Source organism: Myotis myotis, unplaced genomic scaffold, assembly GCF_014108235.1.
Source record: "Myotis myotis isolate mMyoMyo1 unplaced genomic scaffold, mMyoMyo1.p scaffold_m19_p_8, whole genome shotgun sequence".
NCBI lineage: Eukaryota > Metazoa > Chordata > Mammalia > Chiroptera > Vespertilionidae > Myotis > Myotis myotis.
In genome coordinates, this window is record NW_023416390.1 from 57335377 (window position 1) to 57344538 (window position 9162).

The following is a 9162-nucleotide window of genomic DNA, read 5'->3' on the forward strand; positions in this document are numbered from 1 at the left end:
CTATTTGAAGTGTACAATAAAAAAAATAAAATGTACAATTCAATGGTGTTTAGTATACTTGTGCAAGCATACCACTATAAAATTTTAGAACATTTTCATTACTCCCAAAAGAAACCTCATACCCATTAGATGTCATTCCCCCCAACCCCACCCCCCACAGCCCCTGACAACCACTAATCTACTTTCTGTTTGTATGGATTTTCCCATTCTAGATATATACCATATAAATGGTACCATACAGTATGTAGCCTTTCTGTCAGGCTTCTCTCTGTAGCATAATATTTTCAAGGCCCATCTATGTTGTAGGGTGTACCAGTACTTCATTTCTTTTTATGGCTAAATAATATTCCATTCTATGGATTTAACACATTTTGTGTATCCATTCAAGAGTTGATGAACATTTGTGTTCTTTCCACTTCTTGGCTGCTATTAATAATGCTGCCATGCATATTCCATGTACCGGTTTGTGTGTACACATATGTTTTCATTTCTCTTGGAATGGAAATGTGTGCTTAACATTATAAGAAACTGCCAAACAGTTGAAAAGTGTTTGTAAAGTTTACATTCCCGTAAGCAGTGTACGAAGTTCTAATTGCTCTACATCCTCACAAACATCTGGTTTGGTCAGTCTTTTTAGTTTTAACCCTTCTAATGAATGTGTAATAGTATATCATAGTGGTGTTAACTTGCATTTTCCTGATTATTAATGAAGTTGAGCGCCTTTTCATGTTTATTGGCTATAGTGTATCTTCTTTTTTAAGGTGTCTTTTCAAGACTTGTCCATTTTTTTTTTTTAAGCTGGGTTGTTTTCTTTTGATACTGATTTGTAGGAGCTTTTATATATTCTAAATACAAGTCCTTGTGAATATTTTCTAACAGACTGTGTGGCTTGCCTTTTAGTCTGGATATATTGTTATCTCAGGTCACTTCTTACGTGCATCACCCAACGCTCTGCCCATTAGGGGAGTTTTCCCTCACTACGGTTGTTCAAAGGCACTTCAGAATGAGGCTGCAGTGCAGCTGCTTCCGTTTCCCAGCACCCACATACTGAGCTGTTCTATTTGAAAACCAAGCTTGGAGTACATCAGCTGGTGATAAGAGACTCCTGATATGATTAAAGTGAGGTGAGCAAGAGGCTCTGGAGCACAGTGGTGAAGGTCATGACCATCTGGACTACAAGCTATGTAAGTTGTTCTCTAGCCCTTCCCATGCTTGGAGTTCATTCTCATTTTACAACAAATGGCTTGAGGGCTCCATGCAAACCCAGTTCTTGATAGGCAGTTCTGAGGCATGGTCATTTGGTGTCTGTGGTCAGGCATTTCTTCTCTACCAATGGCCAATGGCCAGAAGTTTGGTGTTTATTTTTTAAGTATATAATTCTCCTTGTACCAGAATCTCAGGATTCTGCACTGTTATTTTCCTAGTAGGGTTTGCCATAAGCCTGGGCACCACATTGCATCTTTTCCTGCCTCTGATATCTCTGATACCATAGGAACTGCAGAGTCTATGGCCCAAACAGCAGGGCTGCTTGCACTACAACCAGGGTTTGCTGCAGAATTCTGATTTGTACTGTGATCTATTCAAAGCTGACAACATTTCTCATCACCTGGTACATGTGCTGAAGAAGTATTCTCTAGTGTGGAATACATTCTCCTTAGAACTGAGAGCAATCTGTCAAGCATAGGAGTTCCTTCTTTGTAGTCAGAGATATAAGATATAATGAGTGTCTTTTACTTTGGAAGATATGCCTGAAATTTTTTACTTATATGTCAGGGCTTTGATTCTTTATAGTATTTATCTCCCATGAACCATGTGTGTCTTACTTAGTTTCCCAGTGTACTAACCACTTCTTATCCATTAGCCCTAATTAACATAATATCATTGATGTAATGGGTCAGTATGAAGTTCTAAGGCAGTGGTTCTCAACCCTCCTAATGCCATGACCCTTTGATACAGTTCCTCATGTTGTGGTGACCCCCAACCATAAAATTATTTTCGTTGCTACTTCATAACTGTAATTTTGCTATTGTTATGAATCGTAATGTAAATATCTGATATGCAGGATGTATTTTCATTGTTACAAATTGAACATAATTAAAGCATAGTGATTAATCACAAAAACAATATGTAATTATATATTATTTTCCGATGGTCTTAGGCAACCCCTGTGAAAGGGTCTTTCGACCCTCAAAGGGGTCGCGACCCACAGGTTGAGAATCACTGTTCTAAGGGTTGTCCGGATTGCCCACATCTCTTTGAACTATATATATGCCTAATATGCTAAGTGTCCAATTGTTCCACCGGTTGCTATGACATACACTGACCGCCAGGGGGCAGACTCTCTGACCAGTAGGTTAGCTTGCTGCTGGGATTCGGCCAGTCTGAGACTGGGCAAGATGGGCCGGACACGCCCTGGAGCCCTGGAGCCCTCCTGCAGTCCCTCCCCAGCCAGCCAATCTCCCGTGGTCCCTTCCCAGCCTCTAAAATATTTCTTCTAATTAATTTCCTTTCAATGTGCACAAATCCATGCACCGGGCCTCTAGTATTCTTATAAAAAGCAAAAAGTCAATATAGCTTTGGAACAAAATCATCCTATATAATAAAAGCGTAGTATGCAAATTGTCCCCTCGACTGGGAGTTCGTCCAGGAGTTCAACCAGGGGATGGGGCTGGCCGGGGGAAGGGAGGGAGTACCTGGCCGGCAGCTGGCAGCTGCTAGGGACCCTACCAGTACATGAATTTCGTGCACTGGGCCTCCAGTAAATATATATAATTACCCACTCTATGTAAATGCAAACTGTTCCTGATGCCATTTTTTATTAGAATATAAAACAATGCATTTGCCAAGTCAGTGGCCCTATACCATGTACCTGAAACCATGTTAGTCTGCTCTAGCAAAGATATTAATCATATCTAGTACATAGCTGCAATTAGGGGGACAGTTTGTTTAAATTTGCAATAAACTATCATTTTCCAAGATGATTTGGCCAGATTGGCAAATTAAATGGAGCTATGATAGAATTCCTCATCCCTACATCCTTTGTATCCTTAAAGGTGGCACTAATTTTTGCCATCTACCTTGGGGTTCTGATATGAGTCTTAGTCCTTGGATGAGATTGGGGGGTGAAGTAGTATCTTCAGAGGCTTCTACTTGGACTTCCCCATTATTAGAGCCCTTCCTTCAAAGACCAAGAACTCAAAGTTGGAGTTGTATCCACTACTACACAGGTCAATCCCAGTTACATATTTGGAGATTATGAAAATGCCCACTGGGTGGATCAACAGATCCAGTAGGTTTACTGTAAGCAGGTCCTTGACTCCATAAGCCATCATTCCAACAGGGAGACCATGGTGATTTTTTAGGTTATTGATTATTAGCATCAGTTAAGAACTTATTTTCCCAGTTTCCAAAATGTTTGGGATACCTAATTATAAGTGACTCTTCAGTCAATGGGTTCTGTACCTGAAAGCTAATTCAGGTCCAGTAGCTGAGCAAGGGATCATAACATAATTTCCCTCAGTCTAGTGACCATCCATTTTGCGTTTCTTCTGACAATACAAGCTGAGTCGTACCCTTGTTGGATGCCCATTTTTTTGGCCCTTAGGGATACTGTGTTCCATTAGTCATCTCCATTACTTTCTGCAGGTTAGATGATCCCACCCCCCTTGGCTATCAGATGACTCTGCTACTTATTAATAAAATTGCATCCACCTTACTTCTGGCAGTTAAGTGCCACTGCCTACTGTACATTATTTTGGAGTCCTAACATCCCCATATTATCACTGGGCCTAATTCTGTAATGGCCTCTCCTATTGTTAACCCTGTCTTATAAGGGAGATCCATTACTAAACTCTTTAATGCTGCTGGTCCACTCTCACCAGTGCATTATTTATGGTCTTGGTAATGATGTATCCACTAGTCCTTCCATTGTATGTAATCACCTGGTGTGTCTCCCAGCCTTACTTATACAGGCATACCTCGTTTCATTGTGCTTCACTTTATTGAGCTTCACAGATGGTGTGTGTTTTACCAATTGAAGGCAAGATTCTTCACCAGCAAAAAGATTACAACTCACTGTATTGCAAAACCCTCTTTACTGCAGTGGTCTGGAGCCAAACCTGTGATATCTCTGAGGAATACTCATGTATCCACTTCAGCATGCTCATCTCCCTAAACCTTATAATCCCTTTCTCCACTGTCTACCCCCATAACTCTGGCATCTTAATTTAATTTAGCATAAGCCATCCATCTATACTTCTAGGATCCATACTAGTGGTGAATTCACACCATCTCTTTGGATCCTTGACAGGATTTTATATTTTGAGAGTGTCCACAAATCAATAAAAAAACTCTCCTCTATCTAATCCTATGTAATCCTATATAATAAAAGGCTAATATGAAAATAGAATGAACAGCAGAACAACTGAACAACTGGTCGCTATGACATGCGCTGACCACCAGGGGGTGCGTGTGGAACATGGCGGGCATTGGCAGCAGGCGGCAGAGCATGAAACATGGTGGGCTTCAGCCGTGGCTGGATGGTGGAGCAGGTGAGCAGGGGCACCAGACCACTGTCAGCGGGGCAAGCCTCTGGTGGTTACTGAAAATTCTTTGCTCCCACACTCAGTGGTCCCACTGGCACTCGCACCCACTGATGGCGCCGGCCCCGCTTGCACCCACTGCTGGCACGGGCCCAAATCACTCTGCGCCATCAGCACATGGGAGTGGTGGCAGTGGGAGCGGGGCTGCCAGCAGACAGGGGACTGGGGGCCACGGCGTAGGGGCTGGCGGGGGGCATGGAGGATGGGCCGAGACCCACCCCTGTGCCCACCACAGCCTCGTGGGCCACAGTTCCTTTCAAGGTGCATGACTTCATCCACTGGGCCCCTAGCATATTATACCAGCCTGATTTTGGGAGAAACCTCAGATTGCAGTCCTGTAATGCTCCCCCAGCTCCTGCCAATACATTCCAGTTTGGTGATGTGACTCCTTTGGGTAGAGTCTCTTTCCTCTTTCATTAGGCCAGCATATCTCCAGTGATGTCCTGTTGGAACTTGACCCTGGTTGTAGGCCTAAAGACCAGGAAGGGAAATGGGAGCAGACTCATGCTGCCCCGCAAGGAAAGGCTCTGCATTGTCTTCAGACAAGGGAAGAGTGCTAGCTCTTAGTGCAGAGGGGTGATGACTTCTGCAGGCCAGGATTCAGAGAAATCTGGAGTTCAAAATCCTAATGATCTACCCAGATGTTCCCAGCTCAAGTGTCAGTGTTACATTTTTCATAACCCTGAGACTGATCTTGGAATAGCAGAGTTGCTTTGATTTGGCATTTAACCTTTTCCTATTATTGTTATCACTTTTAAAAAAAATCCTGTATGTCTATTTACATGAGAGTGAGTGCACAAGTATTTAAAGAAACTTCTGAAAGGAAACATCAAACTTTTAACAGTGGTTAAGCATGGGAGAAGTAAAATAGGAACATGTAGAGAGGAACGTAAACTATTTACTATGCAGTCTTCCATGTTGTCTGCATTTGTTTTTACAAAACATTTGTAAATTACTTTAAACTGTACTCTCTCCCTCACCCTTCCTCTGTGAAATCAATAAAAACATTTTTTAAAAGTCTTACTTTCTACCCCTTGGAGCAAGCCACCTGTTCCTAAACTCAGAAGTCAGGGGTTCTGTTAAAGTATTAGAAAAATTAAAATCATCATTGCCTTAGGGCAGCGGTTCTCAACCTGTGGGTCATGACCCTTTTGGTGGTCGAACAACCCTTTCACAGGAGTTGCCTAAAACCATCCTGCATATCAGATATTTACATTATGATTCATAACAGTAGCAACATTACAGTTATGAAGTAGCAACGCAAGTAATTTTATGGTTGGGTCACAACTTGAGGAACTGTATTTAAAGGGCCAGACGGTTGAGAACCACTGCCTTAGGGGGAGAGGTCTGAAAGAAGGCAGAAGACTTCAGCATTGTTCTTGATTTCCCCCAGGAAGTTTGACCTCACTTGACCCCATCCCAAAGGGAGGGAAGAAATGAACGAAGGCCATTGTTCAATGGGCCTGTTTCCTGCTGCTGGAGAAGGTAGAAATGAGGGGGAAAGGGCTTATTACCTGCGCTCAGCCACATTCTTTTATTTCTTCTTCAGAAGGGGCTTAAGGGTTTTGAGATTGCAACTCAGATCCGGGAGCAAGGGAAACTGCATCGGAAGCAGATCAACCTGTGTGCCTGTCACAGAAGCGCGCTTCACTGGGGCAGTCTCTGAGTGATGCCAGGGGAGAAGCTGAATCTGTGCATTAACAACTCTTCTCTGCTTATTGGCAAATTGGCAGGATAGAAAAGCCAAATAGTTTTTATAAATAGAATAAAGTTCCTATCTCTACAGCATTTCATTAGGCAGATTTTCAATACATTTGACAAGTGTGTTTATTAGGATGGTGTATTAGCTTCTTGAAGCTGCTGTAACAAATTATCAGAAACTTTGTGGCTTCAAACAACAGAAATGTATTCTCTCACAGTTCTGCAAGCCAAAATCCAAAATCACTTTCACTAGGCAGAAATCGAGGCATCAGCAGGTCCATACCCCTCTCCTCACCTCCCCCACAACCCACCGGAGGCTTTAGGGGAGAATCCTTTCCTTGATTCTTTCCATTTCTGTGGCTGTCGGTATTCCTTGGCTTGGGGCCCCATCACTGCCATTCTGCCGCTGTCTTCACATTGCCTTCTCCTCTGTGTGTGAGTGGAATTGCCCTCAGCGACTCTCTTATATGAACACTTGTGGTAGCATTTAGGGCCCATCAGCTATTCCATCTCAAGATCCTTTCTCCTTACAAGTTAACATTTACAAATGGACTGATTTAAAACATGTGACACACACACACACACACACACACACACACACACACACACACACACTAAAAAAAAAAAGCTCTGGGTTTTCAAAGAGCAATCTGCTTCTAGAACCAAAAATTGAGAAACAATGGCAGTTTAATCAGAAGAGAGACCCCATATAGATGAAGATACATGGATAGAGAACATAGTTGGTGGTTTCAAATTTGAGCTCTAGACACCCCACTCCCACCCCTCACCTAATGAATCAGAATCTCTCCATCTGAATTTTACCCTCATTAAAGGCATAAGAATAGATACTGGTGTACAGGCTCCAGTTCACTGACAAGCTGCTTCTCACATGGGCACCTCACATAGCTGACTTCTGGGTAATAAACAGGGATCCGTTTAACCATGTAGGATCCAACACATAGGAAGTCAAACTGGAGCCATATATTAGCTAACATTTATTAAGCACTTATTATATTCCCAGTGTGAGCAAATTACCTCACATGTATCATCCTATTTAATTCTCAAAGCTGACTTCTGAGGTGGATTGATTCATTAAGGCTCTTTGATTGTATCCTACATAAACCAAAGAGATTTATGGGAAGGCCACTGGACTGGCTCATGAATCAGCAGAGCTGCACAAACAGGGTTAGGCACGACAGAAAGGACAACAGCTCCGTGGCTCAGCGCTTGGTTCTTTTCTGGGTCCAGGGCACTGACAGACGACTCTAAACTGCCTTCCAGGTCCATGGGTTTTCACTCTCAGTTTGCATTCCAAGCAGAGTTCACCTGACTCTTCCGAGAGGAGCAGGTCCAGTTATGAAGAAAGGAGTGAGGAAGAGGAGTGGAGCAGACCAGAGTGATAATTGCTTCATAAATAATGTTCCCCTCATTTTTATTGATGGAAAAATATTGAACCTCAGGGAGTTTCCAATTTAGTAACAAGCCATCATTTGTGAAGCCATCATTTGAACCCAATTTTGTCCAATCCAGAGCCAGGATTCTTAACCACTGTTCTCATCCCAGCATCTGTTACAGCCCAGGAATTAAAAGAAAAAAAAGATTCCAAAGCAGTTTTCGCATGAAATTACCAGGAAGTGTTGTGCTATGTTAGCCAATTCTGAGACCCGGAAAAGTAATTGTACAGTGAGAAGTCTCTCTGTTTACTCCTTTGGTGGGTGTTTTGTGAGCTGGTATTGATTGCTAAGCCTTGGGGATGCAGTGTTGCACAAGATAGACACGTTTCATAGCGTAAGCCTGGTTGCAAGAAGCAAAACTCAACTCAAACGAGTTTAAACCAAGGAGTATTTATTGACTCAAGGGGATGAGCCCTCTAAGAGGAAAACAGACTGCAACAAAGCTAGATGCAAGGCCACCAAGATTTGTCCCTTTCTCTCTTCATCTTCTGGACCTACTTTCCTCTGTGTCAGCTTTACCTGCAGGTAGGCTACCTCATGTGAAGGCAAAGATGGCCACAGCATCACCAACACCCGGCAACTGCAAGGACAGATCCCCTTTTCCCAGCTTTGGTGGCAGTTCTGAAAAAGTATCCTTTTTAAAAAAAATTTTTTTTTTATTTCAGAGAGGAAGGAAGAGGGAGAGAGAGATAGAATCAATGATGAGAGGCATGTGCCCTAACTGGGAATGGAACTGTGACCTCCTGGCTCATAGGTCAATGCTCAACCACTGAGCCACACTGCCCAGGCTGGCCAGGCTGGCAAAAAGCTTCTGACTGGCCCTTTGTGGGCCATTTGCAGAACAAGAGACTAATCACTGAGTCCAGAGAAACGCTGCGCCCATCTCAACCTGTTCTCCTGACTCCTATGCCCACTCCCTATGTTGGAATAGGTGGAACCACATGATTGACAGGATCTCATTGAGTGAACTAAAAGCACTTTCTAAAAATAAAAGAGAAGTGCTCTTCCAGAAAAAGGGGGAAATGATAGTAGGCAGAAAAGGGGTTCTCTGCTCCCATGACCTACCTTTTTTCTGTCGGCGCCAGTCATAATTGTAGGTCCTGGAATTGCAAGTTGATCTTCCCTGTAGAGGAGAAAGTAAACAGGCATGTGTAACCCTTTCTACAGTTCAGCTCGTTGGAGAGACTGAAGAGCTGATCTATACAAGCACATTCCAAGTGCAGTGTACCAACCAGCTGCAACATTGTCACCCGAGAGATCATTCAAAATGCACATCCTTGGGCCCCACCTCACCTTGGGAATCAGAATATTTTAGTATTAGAGGCCCAGTGCATGAAATTCATGCACAGGGGGAGGCAGGGTTCCCTCAGCCCAGCCTGCATCCTCTCCAATCTGGGATCCCTCTC